The sequence below is a fragment of the Canis lupus genome, chromosome 6 (genome assembly GCF_048164855.1).
Source record: "Canis lupus baileyi chromosome 6, mCanLup2.hap1, whole genome shotgun sequence".
NCBI classification, from domain to species: domain Eukaryota; kingdom Metazoa; phylum Chordata; class Mammalia; order Carnivora; family Canidae; genus Canis; species Canis lupus.
The window spans coordinates 34,907,861-34,931,550 of record NC_132843.1 but is presented as its reverse complement, the minus strand read 5'-3'; the positions used below and the strand labels follow the sequence as shown (position 1 = coordinate 34,931,550).

The following is a 23,690-nucleotide window of genomic DNA, read 5'->3' as shown; positions in this document are numbered from 1 at the left end:
TTTTATGACACTCATCCCAAAAAGAACAAAAACTGTACCTCACATTCTTTAGATCCTTGGGCTAACAAAGTACATGCACAAATGTTTAGTAGGCATTAGCTAGGTGATAGAGGAATGTAGAACTGTCAAATAAATTGTCAAAAACCAATCATGCAATTCTTAATGCATAAGAGTATAAAGGACTTGATCATTTTATGGTAAATTTTTTGAGAGAGCCTTCCCATACTTTGAGCCAAGTAAAAAGGAATTTAAGGAGATTCCTTGGAAAAATAAGGGCTCTGACCACATATGCTTCCCCATCTGCAGGCTTCTTGTCTGAAATGAGGTAGGAAAGTATTTATTTTGAAGCCAATTTGGAGTTTTATGGGATTGGATGTTTTAATTACTAAATCAAGACTTGTGTTGCTAGAAGGAACTAGTAAACAATTTGTATGACATAAGTGTGATAAGTAAAGTTCCTGCCCTGGGCCAGATTTAAAGAGACCAGGTGGCAGTTAGGGGAAAGGAGATGGGAGGTGGTGGTGGTGAAGAAAACAAGTTAAGTTGACTTTCTATTACACTCTGTAAATCCTGTTTTCGTAAAGTAATGGTTACCTTTGTCAACAATAATTAAACAATGTTCATGGCAGAACTCTGTAGAGTTTGGGCAGAAAATGGCCTTTCTGAGATTATACACATCATGATTCTTCTCTTTCAATAGCTGCATTCCTTGTAGTTCTGTCACTGTTCTACTGGTCATGGGTAATATCACAGCTGAGCCTTTTGTTTAAGAGCATATCTTATCACACTGTCATCATGTTGGATGGAGAAAACGAACTTGCCTATTATCCCTCCTTCCCCTGAGTTATGATTCTAGCTCCACAGGTCCGGAGAGCGACTTCTAGGATTCTGACACAACCTTTTCATTACCTTCCTTGATGCTGATTTTTAGTTTTCATTTTGCTACCAGGACAACTTTGTATTTCTAACTGACTTCATGAGCTAATTAATAAATACCCATTTCTGCAAAGGTAAGAGCAAAGCCTATCTCAATTATTCTCTACATAGGCTACTTCCCATAGTATTTCATCTAGTCAATTACCTAATGATTTGATCAAGGATCTAGAGAATGCTCAAAGTGGAAGAATTGTTACAGGCAATCAGGCCACCTATTCTTGACCATAATGTTGAGACCCATGGAGGAATGTGAGATATGTCACAGCAATGGTCACTAAAAAGAGTTAAATGCTTAAATATATAGATGACTTCTCTTTTTATACAATACTTTTCAAGTTTATCTTTCTAAAAATAACTCCCATTTTCTTGCAATGCATTGTATGCTTACTTGACTCGGGTAAAAAAAGGAGGGATGCATGGCAGCATACCTTTCTGGGATATATATGCATTACACCTCATATTATCTATGCTTTAGGCATAATGATGCTGCTAATGATAAACTATTCAACACCGTAGAGCCATTTCTATTGTGAAGACTCCCCAGACCAAAGGCCACATGGCCTCCTCTTCATTTCTAGCTCTCCTTGCTTATATAATAGATTCAACCTACTGTACACTGCTGGGTGATGACTTTTACCTTATTAACCTTGCTTCTTTAACATCACTGAGCATGTTTCATGTTTCTGTATCAACTCCATTGAGTTGAAAAATCTCTTAGTGGTAAGATCTATAATTTGTAGTATTTATAACCCTACAGCTATATAATTCATTCTTGAGGGTAGCCTGGGTGGCTCAGCGGTTTAGCGCCGCCTTCAGCCAAGGGCATGATCCTGTAATCCCAGCATCGAGTCCCACATCGGGCTCCCTGCGTGGAGCCTGCTTCTTCTCCCTCTGCCTGTGTCTCTGCCTCTCTTTCTCTCTGTGTCTCTCATGAATAAATAAATAAAATCTTTTTAAAAAATAATTCATTCTTGAATAAAATTAGGGACTGACTAAGCCCTTTGGAAATATATGGTAAATATGTTTTCCCCTCTTCAATTATCTTAATAATCCAGCCAGCATTAATGCCTTGAACTAATTATAGAAGCAAATGTCTAAGGAGTGACAAGTGCAGAAAGTAGTCTTGTGCTCCTTGATATGCATGACCTAGCCCAATGGAGAAGCCAGGGATCTCATTATGTTTTGCAAACTTCAGCCTTCAAGAGAAGGTTCTGCTTGAACTTATATGCAGACTTATTTATAAAGACTTAAGTCTTTGTATTTTCTGGTCCTTTTTTAGATATATCTCTCCCTGTGGCTTATCATAACAACAACACTCAAGTCTTATCTTTGAACATGCTGTCCACATAGATGGAATGCCAATGCCAATGCTTGCTTGGTGACCTGGAACCAACTAACTGGATAGTTTAATAATATAACGCTGTTCTTCCAGCCCTAAGTTTTAAAAGAAAGTGGAAAAGTCCCAATAAAACCAGCTACAAGTTACATTCACATGCTTACGTTGACAGAGACACCTAAATTCCATATACTGATTCTACCACCTTAGATGCATAATCCAAGACATTACCAATTCTCTAAGCAACAGACTTCTCATTTGTCAAATAGTTTATAACAGCATTTACCTTATTAGGTTATTATAAGAATTAAATAAGATAATCACGTGTAAAACACATATACCAAATGGCAAGTGCACAGGGAGCGCTCAATGTCAATTGACTATAAATAATGATAAAGATACATTATAGTAAAATGAAACTATTTTGCTCATTTGAATAACACTATCAACTTAGGTTTGACTCCTCTTATACATTCCTTTTATGTATTTTAATGTATATTCACATTTTACCAATTCTATTTGATCTCCTTCTCCAGTAATCATTTTAGACCAAGAGAATTCATGTTTTTTTTTTTTTTTTTTTTTTTTTTTGAGAATTCATGTTTAAAATGGTAATCCAGAGTTCTGGTTTTGGTGAAGTTGGGATAGCTTGTTTTGGACTCATCCTTTAAGCAGATGATAATTAGAAACTTTGGGGAAAGTATTTTTTTTTAATCGTGATAATATTTGACTCACAAGAATCATTAATAAATGCTAAAATAATGTGTGAAAGTTTGATGAGTAAAAGGATATTTACATAGTCTGAAAATATCTCTCCACAAGATACTTTTTAATTATAAAGGTAAATCTATTTACATAATAGTGGAGCAATCTACAGCGGTTTGGTGCCTGCCTTTGGGCCAGGGCGTGATCCTGGAGACCCGGGATCGAATCCCACATCGGGCTCCCGGTGCATGGAGCCTGCTTCTCCTTCTGCCTGTGTCTCTGCCTCTCTCTCTCTCTGTGTGACTATCATGAATAAATAAATAAAATCTTAAAAAAAAAAAAAATAGTGGAGCAATCTGGCAAGAAGCCATGTCAACTAAGTAATCAAAATTAACATCACAGGTAACGAAACAAATCAACATCTTTGGCCTGCTGACAGGCACTGAAAACAGCATCACTTCTGAAGTTTTACTGCCCCAAATTCATAATCTGAATCTAGTCATGAAGAAATATTTGAAAGGCCCAAATTAAGGGATGTCCTATTAAATAAGTGGTCTTACTAATCAAAAATATCAAGAACCTGAAAGACCAAAAAGACTGAGGAATTATTCTAGAATTTTTCACTGTTGAATACAGAAGCTACCAGTTACATGTGAGTATTTAAATTTAAATTTAAAATGAAAAATCCAATTTCTCAGTCATACTACCTGCATTTCAAGTGTTCAATAGCTGCATATGGCTAGAGGCTTTTCTAATGGGTAGTGTAGACATAGAACATTTCTATTGCCACAGTAAATTCCATTTGCTCTTTTCTAGACTAAAACAGGCTAAGAAGCCACAAAATCCTTGATCCAGAATTTTGTTTTACTACAAAGGACATAATTGGGAAAATTGGCAAAACTTAAATAATATTATATTATTAATTTCATGATTTTGATAATAATACTTTGGTTATTTGTTCTTTAGGACACACATGTTAAATCAAGTATTTAATGATGAAGGATCATCATGTCAGCAAATTATTCTCCAAAGGTGTAGAAAAAATATGTATATTTATATATATGAAATATTTATAGATAAATACATGGTTAGGATCATATTCAACAAAAGAAACACAAGGCAGCTACACTGAAGTCTGTGAGACTTGCCATAGAGGAAATAAAAAGGGCCTAAATTAATGGCGAAATAAGCCACAATCATGAATTCAAAGAGTCTATTGTAGATATTTTCTCTAGTTGATTTATGGATTCAACAAATTCCCAATAGATTTTCTAATTTTTTAAAATAGTTTTAGAAACTGAGTTGATTATAAAATTTATATGGGAATGCAATGGTGTAGAACAGCCCATGAAATATTTTAGAAAAGAAAAACGAAATTGGACTAGTTAAATTAACTGACTTCACATCTTACTACAAAGCTACTATAATTAAGGAAATGTGACATTTGTGTATAAACAGACATATAGGTCCAAGAAATAGAATAGGGAATCTACTTCTAGACTCACTCATATGCTGTCAGTAGTTTTGGCAAAGAAGCCCAAGCAACTCAATAGAGAATATAGAAAGTCTCTATAACAAATTATATCAGGACAACTGGATAAACTTCTAGGAAAAAAGAATATTTATGTATGTATGTATGTATATATGTTTTTTATTGCAGTTCGATTTGCCAACATATAGCATAACACCCAGTGCCCTCCCCGAGTGCCCGTCACCCAGTCGCCCCAACCTCGCCCACCTCCCCTTCCACTATCCCTTGTTCATTTCCCAGAGTTAGGTGTCTCTCATGAACGTTGATTTCTACCTCACACCACACACAAAAATTAATTCAGGATGGGCTATAGATCTACACATAAAAGCTCTGTTTGCTAAAGTAAAACAGGGTATTTATTTTTATGACCTTGGGGTAGACTTTTTTTTTTAGAAATGACACCAAAAGCAATAAGGAAAAAAAATCATACATTAAACAGCATCAAAATTAAAAACTTCTGCTCACATTAATTTAACTTCATTTCATAGAGAATGCAGAGAGAGAGGGGGATTCCTCTGAGACTTGAGTGTAGAAACAGAAAGAGACTAGTTTGACTCCAGTTGCTCAGCTTTCTATCATTATTGGAAGCTGGAATTGAGATTTAGGTTAAATTTCAGTAATAAAGGAATAAAATTATAGTTTTACACATGACTTGAATTATTTAGATTTCAAATACATTATGTGAGTTTGCAGAATCTGAGAAGTACATGTATTGAAGGAAATATTATCCAAGGGATACTGCTTTGGGGCTCAGAATGTGTCATCCATTTTAGGAGAAAAACCTATCCCTCAGCCCTTTATTTTGGATCTATATGGTCAGAAACCCTTGTTTCTTTCTTAATTGATAGAAAATGAATCCCAGTTCTACTTTTTGCCTGGCAATGGATATATGTTAAAATGGCTCTGGAAGCCCATTTTGGTGGCTAAACTTTCCATGTGAAAAGCCTTAGTATCTGACAGAGCATAGCCATTCAGTTTCTTTAGCATAATTTTCATAAAGTTCTTTTTAAAAAAGTATTTATGTTTTTACAGCAGTGTAATTATCTAAATTTAAGCCTTTTCTATAAAGCTCAACTGAAGACTATGGTTAAGAGTTATTTTTAAAAATTTCTCTTTATAATGTTCTCATGACCTTAGACAACTTAAACTTTTAAGAATGTTCTTTACTTATTCTTAAAACAGTGTTGTTATTCCCTGAGCTGACGCATTCACAGGGCTGATGTTCTCTTATCCATTCTGCCTGACTCTAGTTCTGGGACCTGATTCTTTAGATTTAAGTTCATACCTCCTTCTACTAGTTGATAAAGATTGACTAATTTTTTTTTTTTAAGATTGACTAATCCTTAACTTGTATTACCATTATTCTGTCCACAATTGGATGGTACTTGTCTCATAGTCACAGTTTGCCATGGTTTCATCATTTTGGTGAGAATTATTATTTTCTTCCCTCTCAGGAATTCTATTTTGGGAATATAAAGCATCCTCTTAAACTTTCCTTTTGGTTATACCCTTTTGGGTTATTTTACAGATCCAAATTATTTTGTATGGATGTAATTACCTATGGCCTTAAAAACTAAATATCGCACTGATTGTGGGACAATTAATTGAGCCAATTATGTGAATTGTTTATGTTTATATTTTATGTGATGTAGGTACAGCTCATGTCTCCTCAAGTCTTGGAATGTATAAGCAGTGAATCAAGTCTCAGATGAGTTTAATGATTTTGCTATTTCTGGCAGCAAAACAAAATCTATGTTTCATTTCTGAGAGAATGTACAGCTTTTTTATGTTCCCAGCACCCCATATTAAATCACATCAATGTGATTTAAATAGCCTAATTGAGACAATTGTAGCCTTTGTAAGGCCAAAACTTAGATTTCCAAGCACTTTCTTGTTAATTTTGCTATTTGATATAACCCTTTATAGATTATCAATATAGATAGTATTACTCTTCCTATTTTCAGATGAGGAAACGAAGACTTCAAGAGGTGAAATAATTTATCAATGGTAACAAATAAGTGAGGAAAATATATGCACTAGAATCTGTATCTCTGATGTCTGGTCTGCAATCTGTTTTTCCATAATCAACAGATTACAATCAAATGGCAAAACAGCAAATATAAGTAAATTTCAAGAAGATACCTAAAACAGTAACACTTTCATTTAAATGCAAAGGCAAACAACAACAATTACAACAATAAAGTTAAGACTCTTAAAGCTCTTGCAGTAAATTGCCTGATTATATTTGATAACTTTTCTCAGATAAATAAATCTTAGTTTTACCCTTCTATAAGTGCCTTTCTCACTTAGTCTCACAAATAACATATTCTGTTCATACAAATATAACTAGAAACAGTTCTTGCAATTTTTCTCCCTCCTTTCTCTTTCTCTCTCTCTTTTTTTTTATGATTATGGCAACATTGACAGCTGTGTTCATTGCAATCTATGGCTAGCTATACCTTTAAGTACCTAGCTTGGAAATCATTTTGTCCCTTTAGATTTGAAAAATTACACCCCCGTCTCCCAATTCAAGATACTCTGAGACAGAGCCATGCTGTCTGCAGAATATTAGTTCTGAGAATAGGATTGCTGTTTGCACTGCACACTCTGCTCTCTTGCCAGCAATAATCAAAGCGAGCTTGTATTTCTTTAATGACAAAACCTCCCGGTGTGTTAATTTGGTTCTCTGTGACACTACATCTTGTCAGAGGAGTGAGAGAAATGGGAAAACATACATTAATATCACTGTCAGCCAAGTGGTACATTTTTCTATGTAATCCATATCTGGAAGGTGAAGGTCTTTGCCTCTCCACCTTTTGGAGGGTTTCTGGGTTCTGGGAAAGCTGTGGACTCACACTTTCCATTGTATCCAAAGGGACAACTTTTCCCACATGACTGCTCACTCTAGCCCAAAAAGGAATTTTTCTCTGCAGTGAGAAATCCGTCTACCATGGAGCATCATCTCACCACTGCCCCTAGATATGCATTATCTATAATGTAGAGGGAAAAGGAGAAGGTTTCTCATCACAGAGGCCTGACACTGACTGGCTGGCTCTATAACAGTGGAACGGTCACTCCAAACTCAGGACCCTCACTCAAAAAATAATATTGATTCTTAATTCAGTAAAGTCACAGTACTCATCCCCTGCTCTACTAAGACCTATTGCTGGTTTGTGCAACAAAATAACAACTTAGCTCAGAGGTGGTCCTGAAATGCAGTTCTAGGTATTTCAAAGTATGATTAAGATGGGACCTGAGGCTGGGGAGTGTCATCCCAGGATAGCTCCTGAAATGTCTATTTGCTCGTATCAGATATTTCAAAACTGCAGAATCTTTCAGCCAACCTGTAAACCTTGCAAGTTCCAATGATAATAATTCTGCCAACACAGCCACATGTGCTGCCAATTGATTTTAAAGTGCTACCATTCCTTGAGGTTTTGTAGGTATCTTCTTTTGCCTTCCAGTTTTAGGCGATTTCTACATCGTCCAAGCTTGTATTTTAGTATTGGGCTTCTTTAGCAGATGGCAGTGCTTAAACTGATGGTGGCTGGTTCAAGAAATCATTTATTCCTTTGAATGAGCAACTGACTCCCAAATAGCTCACTAAAGAGGAACTAGCACTTTCCTTTCCTCTTTCCTTTCTCATCAAGAATGCTCTGGGTTCACAGCAACCACTGGAGCCTGTCAGCATGCCCATCATGACTGCAAACCAGCCCAGCTGAGGGGTGCACTTGCGGGAAGTTCTCAGGGCCTGGGTGTTTGGTTTGCCTCTTCCTGTTTGCCTTGTAGCTTTAAATAATGTGGTTGCTTCACAACCACTTGTTTTTTGAGTGGGGAACAGGTCATATTTTTCTAGCAGATAAAATGACTTCCCACCATTCACTCGTTGTTATTTCCCCTTTCTGAAGGGCGGTCTGATGAATGCAGGGCAATGTGTAATACACGCTTTCCTGTTTTCTGCTCCTTCTCCATTGGGCTTGTCAGTCAGTCATGGGCTTGGTTCTGAGGAGGATGTGGCATTCATGAGAAGGTCGAAGAGAATTTGCTTGTGTTATCCTTCTCAGCACATATTCTAGTTCTGTACTGGAATCAGGTGCCAGTTGGCAGTTGATAATACCTAAGATGCTATATATCCAGGTTATGCATTGGTAAGTCAGACATTAATAAGGGGAGAATAACAGAAACCCAGTATTACATCACAACTTCATGAGGTATCCTATCATACACCTCTGTAGTAATTCACTGATGAATTGTAATATGATTTGGTTGGTGAGATACTAATCACGGGATTAAATTGACTTTGGGAGAAAAAAGAGAAAATGATATGTTTAGGGTCTGGGCTGTTTTAGACAAATACCACTTGACTATTCGTCACTCCTGATCTCACATCTTCCACCAAAAATCTCTCTTCATATCACTGCTCCCATCGTCTTTGTTGAAGGCTCAGCATCCAGCCAGCTTCCCATCTTAGTTTAGCTTTATCCCACTACAGGCAAATCTGAACTCCCTTTCTGTCTCTAGAGATCTGCTATTATCTGGTGTTTCAGGGGAGGAGATTGATGTTGGTCATCTATCCCATGGCCAGTGGCATTGAGTAGAAATAGTTGTTTGAGTAGCAAGCACAGACATACGAATATAGCACCAGAGAACTTTTCATTCTCTGGAGACATTTTCTTCTTAAAAACTTTATCAAGGAAGTTTTCTATTTAGCTTTAATTTATTAATCCTAAATGAACTAGGAATAAAGTATGTATGGGTAATGAATTCAGGCCATGGTATTTCTGTTATGTGATATATCATGTCATTCAGAGCTATTTCTGAGAAAGAAAACTTTGTTTATATGGTAAGAGCTTCGAAGTTCCCTTAACTCAATATGTCAAATAAAAAACTATCTAGTTTGCCCTCATAACTAATATTCAATTTATTCTGAAAACTTTTTTTCTTTATAATAAAGTATTTCCTGCTGAATATGTAAATATTTTATTAAAATTAGCATCTATTTCAAGACACAGGTGGGAATAAAACTTGATACATATTGGGTAGTAACTAGGAAAGGTAGTGACTGTAAAGATGGAGTGGTGTATTGAGTATATAGATTTTGCTTACTACATATACTTCCAAGGGTCTGTCCCATTGACATATCTTAGCAAGATAAATGCAATGTGATAATCAAATCAGGCCTTGGGTCTGAGGCCTCAGCTGGAAGATCGTGAGTCGGCTATTGACTGTACACCTCATTAATTCAGTTCTTGACTTCAGTGAACAGTGAAAACTAATCTTCAACTCCTTCAGAGGCACCCAACTTTCTTGTACAGAAGAGATACATTAACCAAGTAGGATCATCTCCTCTTGTTTACCTGATAGTCTCTTTGGCTGGGAAGAAAATATTCTGGACCCTTGGATCAGTTGGGGTAGATCCTAAGCTTTGAGAACCAGAAATCCACAATTCTGAAGAGGAATCACTTTGGAGAGCCTCAGATGGTGTCAGTAGAAAAGGAAAGTTCTACAGGAAAAAGAGGAAGAGGCAAAGATAACCTGGGTCAGCCTGGTAGCAGGTCTTAGATTAAATGTTCAATAGCTTCCAGAATTTTCTCACTTTCTGCTCTGAGCGTCCAAACTGTGCATTGGAAAGAATACTATCTTCTACTGGGAATTTCACAAAAGCCACAGTAAGTGGTAAGAAGTAGCTACATGAGAGTGTATCTACAACTGGAAGGGATAAGAATTCAGCAAAGAGCATACTTACTGTGACTTTATTCTTTCTCCTAATGTGACAAGCAGTACAGGAGGTAGGTCTTCACATATGGGATTGGGTATAATGGGATGATATCACAGAGAACTCATCACCAGACAATAAAAAGACAACATTTATTTAACAACCTAATCTTTTAGGCATAGTATGCATTGTCAAGTGGGACTGGGCATGAGGAGAGCTGATGAAGAAATTAAAGACACCTGCCCGACTTACAGCCTCACTGGAGATTTGAAACCTATATATAGGAAGTAGCTTATGGAACAATAACAAGCAAAGTATTAAAAACTAAGATTTTTAATAACAGCAGAAAAGGAGTGTGAGAAGGCAAACATCATTTCAGGTATTTATTTATTTATTTATTTATTTATTTATTTATTTATTTATTTAGGCATTACCCCCAAATAGCAAAGGAACAGGAAGTAGGAAAGGAGTAAAAAAGAATGTAAGATGAATACATGAAAGGCACATTTTAATTCTTGTCTAGTATTGAAATTTGGACCATTAAAAGGAAACATTCTCTAATGTCATGGGGCCTGGTGGACCCTTTATTCCCTTCTATGGTGGTCAGAAAGTCAAAGATTTTACATGATCTCTAGTAAGTCTTATCTTTCCCATGAATCTGACCTTACCATCCCAACCACAGAGATGGTCTCCTTTTCTGAAGTCCTTATCATTTATTGTTTTCCCTGTTCTGATCCCCAGTTCCCAAAGGTGTGTATTCAGCCACAGATTGGAGGAATGTGGAGGTGTATCTCAGGAAAGAGTGGGGCTGAAAGACAGGAACCATCAGTGAGGCGATGGGTTTTGATATCTTTGTGAAGAAAGCCAGGAGGGAACATAATAATTTCTTTCAAAGAGTTGGTGGGTTGACATGTAGAAAAAGAAATAGGTTTCTCCTCTACTTTCCCAGAGTACAAGGAACTAGGCTAATAAGTAGATAGTATTGGGAAAAGGTTTCAGTTTGACAGAAGAAAAAAAATAAAATTAATAGTTGAAGATCCCAAAATAGAACATAGAATAGCAGCTTCCTCTTTATCTGCAATACTCAAGAGAAGCTCAGTTATCATCCATCAGGGATGCTTTGTACAGGGGATTCTAGTGCAGGTCTCCAGGATGAACTAGATTAGATTATTTTAATGATTCCTTCTAAATTTAAGACTATATTATGCTAAATCAAAAGCACAAATTATGTATGTTTTACAAAAGTAACCCACGTTTATGCTAAAATTAAAATACTGATAAGAAAAAAATTACTTGTATAAATCAGACTTAAATTCACTTGTATTTTATTTTAATCTTTTCATAATTTTATTTATACACAAATCTCCTCAAGAATTAATATTCCATGGATTGTTTTCCAGTCTACAATTCCACCTCATCAATACATCTTGAGCATCTTCCTATCTTAAAAGATATAGATCTAAGTCGTATTAATAGCTGTGCTATATACTAATTCTTACTATTATACATTAAGGTTATCTTCAATTTTTTTACTATTAATAATGGGCAATGAATATCCCTATACATGTATCTTCTTAAATTTGTTTAGTGATTTCTTCAGAATATGTTTTTATAAGTAAAGCTAATAGACCAACTTTATGTACATTCTTCATATTTTTAAGGCAATATTACCCTCTAGAAAAGTAGAACTAATTCCAACTCCCAGTAGCCATATATGAGAAAGCCTGTTTACTCAAAACCTTGCCAAAGCTGAACACTCTCTTTTTTGATCCTTACAAATTTGACAGTTGAAAAATTATACCTTGTTTTAATTTTTTTATTCCTAGTGAAATTAAGCATTTTTTCATACATTTACAAGTCATTTATAATTATCTTCTATGATATGCCAATTTATATCCTTTGCTCATTTTTCTCCTGGAGAATCCTTGTTGATTTATGACATTGTATATTAATGATATTAGCCCTTTTTATTTTTGCTGCCAGTATTATTTTCCATTTTGATATTTGTCTTTTACTTATACATTGCTTTTTTTACCTAGAGAAGTTTTACATTAAAAACATTTTTAATTCTAATATAGTTAACACACAATGTTATGTTAGTTTCAGGTGTACAATATAGTGATTCAACAATTCTATACTTTACTCAGTGCTCATCATGATAATTACTCTTAATTCCCATCACCTATTTTACACTCTCCCCTCCTCAGCCACCTTCCCTCTGGTAACCATTAGTTTGCTCTCTTTATAGTTAAGAGTCTGTTTCTTAGTTTGGCTTTTTTTTTTTTTTTGAGAAGTTTTACATTTTTATTTGGCTTAATTTCTCAGCATATTCTTTTATAGTTCCTCATTTCTACACTATGGGAAGTTCATTTCACCTCAAGTGTGAATATCAACTTTTGAAAGCAAGGCCTGTATAATTTAATTGGAATAATATACTTCTTTATATGCCCTATGTACTTCTAGACTTATATTTACTGATTGAGGAGTCACTGGTAAAATATATATATAATTTAAATAGACAAACAGACCCCTTTCATTTACTCATTCTGATCGGAGCCCTTCTTATTATATATGGTTCCTATATATTTACCTTCTAAGATATGGCTGTGGGTAGGCTTTGAAGCAGAGCTCCCTAAGAAATTTGCATTGTTGGGAGAAACGTTTTGGGACAGAGTAGTTTCATTATTATAGGATGGATTGAGTTCACTTGTGTGTGTGTGTGTGTGTGTGTGTGTCTGTGTGCGTACACACCTTATATATAATTATTTCTCAATGTTACCTCCAAGATCTTTGGATTTCTAAAAACATTGAAAGTTTATCCGTGGTAATCATCTTCATGGGTTCCATATAATATGGAGGCTGTATAAGTATATGTGGATAGTCGTTTGCATTCATTAACAGATCTTTGTCATTATAATTGTCAATAACAAAGTAATTTATTAAGTATCTTTTCCCTACAAGTCACTATACTATGAATGATGTCATGGAGATAAAAAGGAAGAAATATATGTTTGGAAGTAAAGGTGGAATATATTGAAGAAGAGATTGCAATGCCACTGCAGTGGTCAGGATAGGGAGGTAATGAGGACCAGAATCACACTGGTGGCCACATCAGTGTGAAAAGGGGAGGTTATCTGAGCTGTGCTGTAGAAAAAGCACTGTCAGGACCATTAAGAGGTCTATTTCAAGGCTGAGGGAATCACGACTATATGTTAGGGAAAAGAAAATCATGCCATCCACAGATTATAAGACTCATTATAAAAGAGTACAGTGAGAAAATGAGTTTTATTTTTGGTGTATTTAGTGGAATCAGAACAATGCATGTTTGAGTAGAAAATGGTGTTTTTGCCTGACTATAAGCCTGGCTCTTAGCATTTAGCATCATACAAGGAGGAACAAGTCCTTGAAAATTTATACAATGTTTTAAAAAATCTTTGCAAAAATATTACCTACAGAAGTAAAATAGAAATTTTCTAAGAGGAATTAAGGGAAAATCACATTCAGATTAAGGGTAGAGCATGGGCAAAGAAAAGGATGAATGGAATAGTATGCCTATTCAAAGAGCTATAAGTAATTCAGTATTTGTGAAATGAAAAGTGGGACTTAAGAGGATTTTGAGAGATGGAACATGGTTTTCTCTGTCTTCTCTGTAAGAACTTGGAAGTCATATGCTTAAGATGGCAGTACCACAAGATGGAAGGAGCCTGAATCTTGAGTCATCATCAGTTAGCAGAAAACTATAATAAAGAGCCTTTCACCTTAACTGAGGCATAACCATTATTATGTTATACTATGAAAATTTGGGTTTGGTGTTTTTCAACAACCTGACTTAAATAACAAACATAAGTATTCCCCTCATAAACTTATTTTAAGTTTCAAAGTAACACATGATAAATGCTCATACATTGCCTAGCACCAGCACAGAGTAAGTTTTCAATAACTGTATAACAATCAATAATTATATATTATTATAATAAATTATGTTACATATCAAAAAAATTATGTTACATATCTGACATGACTATTAGTTATCCTTTCTTAGACAAATGAGAAATGGAAAAGTAAATAGAATCCAGTGCTCACTATTCACATTCTCTCCACAGTCTGAATTTTGAATTCTTCCTTTGCTACCACACCTCACCAGGAATCTTGATTATAGCACTCATCATCATGTATTGTGCTTATTTATTGGTTTATGTAGGCTTCACACCAATTTTACTACAATTCTTTGAGGGTGGGGTGGACAGTGTATTTTATATATCTTTCTAAGTCTAGAGTCCAGCATAAAATCTGGGACAAAGGAGCAGAAAACAGATATTTAATTAGATTGATAAATGATTTCTAAACATAGTGTGGTAAACTTGGACCAAAGTATGGAGATTGGCATCAATTTAACACTTTTTCTTAAAAAAAAAAGATTAAGAATATTTCAACAAAATAATCAGTGAGATTTTTCTCATTCTGAAGGTTTCTTTGGACCAGTGAGTTTTCCCAGTAATAACCTTTAAAGTTCACAAATTCTCTAGAAGAGGAAGGGGCAGCTTACACAAAACCACAGACAGGATTTGAGCCATGGAGCTTATCTTGAAGCTCGGCAGCCTCGTATATGCACCTGCAATGGGGCATCAAAGAGACACTTATAAAACCACAATAAGATTCTCTCTTTTTTCCCTTTTTTTTTGAGAGTGTTAGCTTCTGCCTACGGTTATGAGGAATGAAATAGCTTCCAGGAGAGATTGCTTGGGCTAATGAAACTTTAGAACCTAAAACTGAAATTTGCCACTGGGGGAGGGGCTGAGATAGTTTTGTTAGTGCACAGCTGTGGCAGGAGGCTTCAAAGGAAAGAAACAAAATTAAGAAGCAACAACCCCCTCCCTTTACCATCAAGCCCTACTGATTTCAAATCTGCTGAATGAGAGTGCAATTTAAGAAACATCTGGCACATTGGGGAGCTAGAAGGGAACCAGAACACCAGAGAAGTGAACCTGGGAACACACCTGGTGGGGCCCACTGTAATTAGGTCATGATGTGTATGTGTCCAAATAAACACAGCCTCAAAGTCCCTTAATCTCAACACATTCTCAAGGGTCTCAATCTTAAAGCCAGAATTCTAAATATGAAAGTAAGAAATGTATCCTCCCTCCTCCACAGACACGTACACACATGTGTGCATGTATGCACAGGGACACATATACATGTACACTGCTGAATATTCAAGGGAAAAAAAACAAAGATGAAGACTCTAAGATGATCCTATTATGCTAAAGACATGAAAGATCTTACACTTGAGTGATTATGTTCCAAATTAAAGTGAATAGTGGGATTTTGAGAGAGGAAAAAAAAAAAAGAAGAATGACAGTTGTGTAGCACTAATGTACTGTAAATTTTGTTTTTTAAAAGGCCCAAGTAGGAGGATGCCTGGGTGGCTCAGTAGTTGAGCCTCTGCCTTTGGCTCAGGGTGTGATCCCAGAGTCTCAGGATCAAGTACCTCATTGGGATCCCGCAGGGAGCCTGCTTCTCCCTCTGCCTGTGTCTGCCTCTCTGTGGTGTCTCTCATGAATAAATAAATAAAATCTTTTAAAAAAAGAGGTCCAAGTAGAAAAACGTATCCTGTGTTTTTGCTATCAAGATCTAAACCTTGTTGGTTAACACTGGGATGAAGGGTCAGATGTATGACAGTTACCTCTTTGAGGGAAATACACTTACGCCAATGATTTAGGTCCCACAAAGAGAAAGTTCCAACATGGGTACCCACAGCTTTAAGCAATTTTTTAATGTTAATACTTGGTTTTATAAGAAAATGTGTATTATGCCTTGTCTATACTGTCTTGTTTGCCAGAATGGCTTGCTGTGAGGATCAAATCATATAGCATATGTACCCACCTTGGAATCTCTACTATATAGATGTAAGGATTAAGGCTAACCTGGGACTATCTAAATCATCCTGTCATCTCACTTCCCTGTTCTTATTCCACTCTTTCTCTTATATCCAATTAATTCATTGTAGACTTAGAATTATAACTCAAAACAAAGGAGATGTGATTTTTTTCTCAGCCTTGTGCTGGTCAAAACGGTATCTGAAGCATTGACTCAGGTTCTTAGAGAGTCATTCTATTTTACTTTTTTTTAGAGAGAGAGTGCACAAGCATGTGGGGGAGAAGCAGAGGGAGAGAGAGAGAGAAGCAGAGGGAGGGAGAGAGAGAGAGAGAGAATCTTAAGCAGGCTCCATGCCTAGTGCCTAGCAACTCAAGGCTCAATCCCCATGACCCTGAGATCATGACCTGAGCTGAAATCAGGAGTCAGACAATTAACCACTTAACTGACTGAGCCACCCAGGTGTCCCTAGAGTGTCATTTTAAAGTGCATTGCTACTCCTAACAACCAGAATAGTGGGAAATGTAACCATTCTGAATAAGAAGACTATCTCCAATTATTTAAATGACTTATGTGAGAGAATTTTGAGGGAGGGTGGAGAACCAAAGTTTTTGGTTTTTAAAAACCAAAGTTTTTAAACCAAAGTTTAAACTCACGGTGAATCAATACTCTGGTCCTTGGAGAAGACCACTTTGTAAGAATGAAGAATCAAATCCAGTTTTCTTGAAAGGCAGGGGAATGACAAATGTGGAGATATGCTGTGTCAATGTACATAAAGTGAAGCTTGGGCGCGTCATAGAAGCCTCTATTTGAGGCAGCGGTGAATCTTAGTCAAGACGATGTCTCCCGACTGATGACATCTAGGCTATTTTAGTGAAATTCAAAGTAATAGTAGCAGCTGTAGTATGAAAAGAAGCCCATGGCCTCAGATTCAGAGCCTGTACTCTAGTTCTATGTCTACTTTAAATCTAGCTTAATTACCTAAGGGTGGACTTTTTGAGCTTCAAATTCCACTGAGTTATATAACCATTCCTATAGACATATATCTGAAATGTTTTCTGGACAGCTACATTCTTTCCTTTATTAAAATCAGTTATCTATGTTTTGTCTTGTTTAAGTCTTATAACATCTATGTAGGGCATAGACAAATGGAAATAGACAGATCATGGTTCCTTTAAAACTAGGCTACTCTGATCTGAAGTTTAGAACCACCTAGAGTTTTGAAGGCAGGAACTCTCAAACTGGGGGCCTTCATGGAAATAATTATCTTAGAAATTATAATAATTATCTTAGAAATTCTACTTGGCTCTGAGTACATATACGTGTGTGTATGTGTTATGACCATGCTAATTCTTGGATTCCTCTATGATCTCTCTGTATATTTGGATTTACTGCTATTTCAAAACTGTTAATTGTTTTGTTCTATTTTACTTTTTCTTTCAGTTGTTGGTTCTGTTCACCTTCAACTCTGAATTTTGGTCTTCCTTAAAAGATTTATAATGTAAGCTGTCACTTGGTGCCCACTGTTCTCTCTTTGGTACTGATGACTCTTGGTTGTATTTGCAAAGGGGGAAGAGATGGTAAGAAAGTCATGAAGTAAGTGTCCCACATCTAAGCACTCAACCTTGTCTAGTCACCTGGCATGATCATAGGCAGGTTTAAGAGAGACAATGTTTAAGGAAAACAAAAATGCATAGCTTATTACTATGCGATGTTGGTCTTAGAATACATAAGCTGGGCTACACTGCATATGAGGACTCAGTAGTAAGGACTCAATGCAACCATCCTGATTCCCTTGTATGAAACTTCATGACTTAATGCTCTGATAAAGAAAAAAGTAGCAAACAAAATCCAGTGGAAAGCTCAGCAAAGTATGTGTTTCTTCCCAAAGTGTCAGCAGCTGGTTTAGCCATCCACTGCCTGCCCTTTCTACCTTGATCCTCTTCCTGGTCTGGTTAGATATTGTAAGTGCCAGGAGCCCTTACTACTAAAAGGCATCTCAGGCCAGTTTTTATGTCAACCTCCAATATATTTCTGAGAAACAAATTTCCAAAAAAATGACTAAATGGCAAATTCCAAAGAGGGCACAGCACCTAATAATGCAAGGGTTTATACCCTTCATGATGTCATAAGCTTCAGGGCCTGGCTGGCACCTACATGGAAAAATATCCTTGGCATTCAACTATACTGGCATTTCTCCTTTCCGGAGCTGAGCCCGGAATGGGGTCTTGAACTCCTGCTTGTGAGTGGATTGTACTGGTGCCAATCACTAAGCTCAGATTCATATAACTGCAGTAGTTCAAAGATGCTATCTACTGAAGACTTTGTATCATATTAGTCTTATTGCATGTTGTTTTGCTGGCCATATATTGTGAATATATTTGAATTTGACCAGAGAGTAAGAGAAATTTCAGATGAGGAGTGTGTCACAAAAAAGAGTCAATATCAAAATTAATGTTTTTGCAATCTGTAAAAACAATTTCTTTTGGAAAAAGAAACAAATAACTAAACCTCAGAATGTGCAAGTGGGTGATTCATATATTCCATAGAGTGAAAACGTTAAATTCTGAAAGCCTTTAGGCTGTGATTTTCTTGTCTCTCCTCTGTAACTTAAAATAGATGGAGGAAAAAGACAGCAGAGAGAAGGAGGGGGGATTAAATGAATCAAGAGGGGGACTGTCAAAGCTGCTATAAAGTCTGCAGGAAGGCAATAGCAGTAAGGAAAAGTAAAAAGGCTACAGTCATAAAGATGATGGCATTTGTGAAGCAGCGGAAAGAAATGTCAGAAAGGGTGCTTTCTAAATCTGAATAATATAAGACTTAGACATTTCACATTCTAGATTATTTTATTGGTTCAACCAATCCACCTTGTACTAAATTTTGCATGTGCAAATAATTGGGCGCTTCAATAGTAAGGCCTTAAAGGCTTAGGAAATTCATTTATTCTAATAATCTATATCCATCATGAAGTTTTTTTTGTTTTTGTTTTAGATTGGGCTAGGTATGTTCCATAAGATTAGTTTTAGAGTTTTTTTTTTTTTTTTTAGTTTTAGAGTTTTTAAAAATTTGATAATTCTCTAAGACAGTGATTTCCTAGCCTAGCTGTGCTTTTGGATTGCTTAGAACTTTTTTGAAATTTTATTATTTTTTTATTGTGACTTCCCAGAGGCTATCCAAAATCGACTACATTCAGAATTCAGAATTTTTGAGGTGATATATCTGGGAATCTGTGACCTAAAAGATTTGCCACATTTGGGAACCAGAATTCTGAAGCAATGGTAAGGAAATTGATCGATTAGATACTAATTTTCTAATACTCTAAAAAGACCAAAGTTACATATTAAATAATTACCATTTCAACATTTAAGGAAAAATGAGCACACAAAAGAATAATTATTTTGTGTATGATTTGCCTGATGGTAAGGTATAAACTATCATGAGACCAGTTTTGACTAACAAGTAATGTTCTTTGAAAAAAGACAATTGGAAATGGATTACAGGAGGATAAAAATAGGACCTGTAAGTTAAAATGAAGAGTGAAGAACAGCACGACTCGACTAGAAATCAGAAGAAATATGCTCAGTGTCATCTTTAAACTGGAAACTAGCTCTACTTTTCCTTTCCTGTAAAATAAGTCAGTTGGATTTTTTTAAAAGTCTGTCTTTTCAAATTTGAACATTCCATAATTCCATGATTCTGGAGACTATTGGATTTAGAGATAACACAAGGTAAAATAATAACTTAATTTGATATGCCAGTATATTTGAAATATCTTTAATTATCTTAGCATTTCTCAATAATTAAAATAGCTTTGTTTCAGTTAGAAAAGGTGGCATTTCTTTACATTCTATCAAGCTTTGAACTAGAAGTCCACCAAAGAGATTAATACATTTTTTTAGTTAAAAGATCTTTAAAAATTCTGCCCTTAGTTTTCTGGATTACCACACTTTTTCCACACTTCATTCACATGTGTGTTATTTACATCTAGACCATAGTAATAAGTACAGTGAACCAGTATTTTAATATGTTTATTAATTTATTCATGTAGTGATTGAACAATGTTGAATGGATACCTAAAATGTGCCAGAACTATAGGGGATGTTAAAGGTAGAACAGGTGAAGCTTTATGGGCTGAAGTGCTGAAGAGACATTCATTACATGATTTTATAATCAATATTAAATTCCTGTTGTGATGGGCATTCTGAAAGAAAAGGAAAATTTAGGCCAAGAACTAAGAGTCAATGCGTCTTCAGATGAGTAGGGTGGAACTAGGGCAAATCTAGAGAAGGAAAGTTAAAGCAGAGGAAGCTGCATGTATAAAAGTCCAGCAGTTGAAAGCAATATGAAAAATATGGAGAGTCAAAGAAAGTATGAGGATCAGAAAGCAAGAGAGGAGGTGTTTTAGAATTGGTTTGAGTGGTAGTAAGAGAAGTGATCATGTAGACTCTCAAGGCTATCTGTTGTAGTCAGTGTTGTTCACCAAATATTTTCAGTATTCCTTCTGGGAACATGGCAGGATGGCACCTCCCTGTGCATTTGGAGTTGGGTGAGAAGGCAAAGGGCTTTGCCTTCTTTTGATTTTAGACCTTCTCACAGATTTTAATTTGTGGTTTTAATGGTTGTGGTTTTAATTTGTGATTTACTAAGAAGTAATGATATTGAACATTTTTCACATTTGTATTTTTCATTCTTAATCTTACATTTTCATTGAAGTGTTTGTTCGAATCTGTTACCTGTTTTTTTTTTTTCTTTAATTGGATTATACGATTTCTTATTATTGAGTTGTCAAAATTCTTTAGTTTGGATACTAGTCCTTTATCAGATGTGTTTTACGAATATTGTCTCCAATCTATGGCTTGTCTTTTTGGTTTCTAAATGGCATCTTTTAACAATCCAAAGTTAATAACTTCAATAAAATCTACTTTGTCAAGCTATTATTTTAAGACTCAATTTATAATAGAACTGAAAAGATAAAATATCTAGGTATATATTTAATAAGAACTATATAATGCCTATATGAGGAAATATTGAAACATTTCCAAAAAGGACATGAGTAGGGCACACCTGGGTGGCTCAGCAGTTGAGCGTCTGCCTTTGGCCCAGGGCGTGATCCTGGGATCCAGGATCAGGTCCCACATCAGGCTCCTGGCAGGGAGCCTGCTTCTCCCTTGGCCTGTGTCTCTGCCTCTCTCTTTCTGTGTCTCTCATGAATAAATAAATAAAATCTTAAAAAAAAAAAAGAGAGACATGAGTAGATTTGAATTTTAAAAATGCCATGTTGAGTAATTTTGTGTGTGTGTGTTAGAAATGTTGATTCTAAAGTTCATAGAGAAAAATAAATAAGACTAGCCAGGAACATCTTGAAGAAGTGCAATGATGAATAGTCTCACTATATATTAAAGTCTATAAAAAGATTTCTTTGTAAAACACTGTTGTATCAGAATAACAGCGACAACAAACTCTATCATCAATGAAATGGAATAGAAGACTGGAAAAATGAACAATATGTATATATATGGAAATTAGATATATGATAACAGTGACATTTCAAATAACTATATAAAAAATGTACTTTCAGATTAATGGTTTTAAAAATACAAGGTTAGCAATACAAATTTTGTTACACACTTATACCCATACCTGAATAAATTCCACATAGACCTCAAATATAAAAAATAAGACCAAGCAAGTACAATATAAAAAGTGAATTCTGTAATAATCTGCAGTGTAAAAAGTTTTTCTTATGTGTTTCAAACCCAGAAGCAATAAAAAAAAAATTTAAAAAAGGAATAAGAAATTACATGGCAAAATCACCATGAGCAAAGTCAAAATATAAATAACAAATTAGGGGATCCCTGGGTGGCTCAGCGGTTTGGTGCCTGCCTTCTGCCCAGGGCATGACCCTGGAGTCCCAGGATTGAGTCCCGCATCGGGTTCCCTGCATGGAGCCTGCTTCTCCCTCTGCCTATGTCTCTGTCTCTCTCTCTCATGAATAAATAAATAAAATCTTTAAAATAAATAAATAAATACATACATAAATAAATAAAAAATTAGAGGGGCACCTGTGTGGCTCAGTGGTTGAGCCCCCCTTTGGCTCAGGTCATGGTGATTCCAGAGTCCTGGGATCCAGTTCCTCATCAGGCTCCCCAAGGAGCCTGCTTCTCCCTCTGTTTATGTCTCTGCCTCTCTCTGTGTGTCTCTCATGAATAAATAAATAAAATCTTTAAAACAAAACAAAAACAAATAACAAATTAGAAAATATCTCAAAATTAAAGAAAATCTCCCTAAAAAATAAAATGTCCTAAAAAATAGAAATGATAAAATTCAAAAACATAGTAGAAAAAAATAGACAAAAAACACATGCATGGAGTTCATTTTCACAGAAAGTGAAACAAAACAAAAAGGTTCTTAAATGCATAAAATATATTTTTCCCTCTATTTCACTTAAATAAGAGAGATTGAGAAGATTATTTGAAAATAAAACTTCTCATCTATTAGTTGAGTCAGTATTACCCAGCTTCCTCCATCTCCACTCCCACAAGGAAATAAAATGCCTTGACAAAGCTGTTATGAGACAAGTACTCTCTCACAATGCTAGAGGGAGTACAAAATGATACAAATATTGTGAAGAATTTCACAATATACAACAAAATTACACATGTACTTTCCCTTTTACTCAGCAATCTTATTTTAAGGAATATATCCTAAAGACACACTTCAACAAGCACATATGCACAATTTTATTCTCTGTTCAGCAGTAGGAATTGCAGGAGGGGGCATTTAAAGGAGCTCTGGATCCTGCTGCAGAAGAGAATACCATCAAATCTTGGAACACAATGAGGATTATCTCTGTGCTGATCTGACCTTCAGTGCACATTATTAGAGGAACAAACCAAGTCTCTGCAGAGTATTCAAACAATGCTGTCATTCATGTAAACCAGTGGTTCCCAACTGGTAGTGATTTTGCCCTCCAGGAAATAGTGGGCAACGTTTAAAGACATTTTTGGTTGTCATAACCGGAAAGGTGCTACTGGTGTATAGTAGGTACAGGTCAGTGATGTTTAAAACAAACTAATACAACAAAGAACTAATATATCTAGCAATCAGATCTTGGCTCTTTACTCAAAGGAATCAGGGATTTTGGAGAAAATTACTGATATTATATCTGAAAGAGGGAAAATACAAATTGACTTTGGAATGTCATCTGGAATGTGCATCTAGAACCTAGTGAGAGTGTGTCAAAAGGAATGAGAAGCCAGCTTGCAGGGGCTTCCATTGGCCAATATGAGCAAATTTGAGCATGAAGATTTGCATAAAAAGAATGTCTATAATTGACTGTATAATCTTGAATATGTATTTCATTTAGTGATAAGTCAAAGATAGAGATGAGAGAGAGAAAGGGAGAGAGATTGTAAAAGGAAAAAGGACATTTCATTACCATTGGCAGTGATTATTATACCAACTCCTTGCTGAAGAAGGAGTAGAAGGTGGTGGTAATTAAAGGGAATTAAGCATTTATTGAGTCTACTTAAGAGAAATGATAATTCACCCTTAGTTAATGTATTAGCTCAGGCTGCTATAAAAAATACCAT

General features: G+C 35.6%; 1 long non-coding RNA gene across 1 annotated transcript in view; it reads right to left on the bottom strand.

The window, feature by feature from the left end:
• The window catches only part of LOC140634685 (uncharacterized), an 89,221-nt gene extending 72,339 nt beyond the window's left edge, over nt 1-16,882 (bottom strand). The window contains exons 1-2 of the long non-coding RNA XR_012032077.1: nt 16,755-16,882; nt 9,866-10,011 (exon numbers count right to left, since the gene is read on the bottom strand). This is a non-coding gene — a long non-coding RNA (uncharacterized lncRNA). The remainder of the gene's footprint in view (nt 1-9,865; nt 10,012-16,754) is intronic.
• Nucleotides 16,883-23,690: the final 6,808 nt, after the last annotated feature.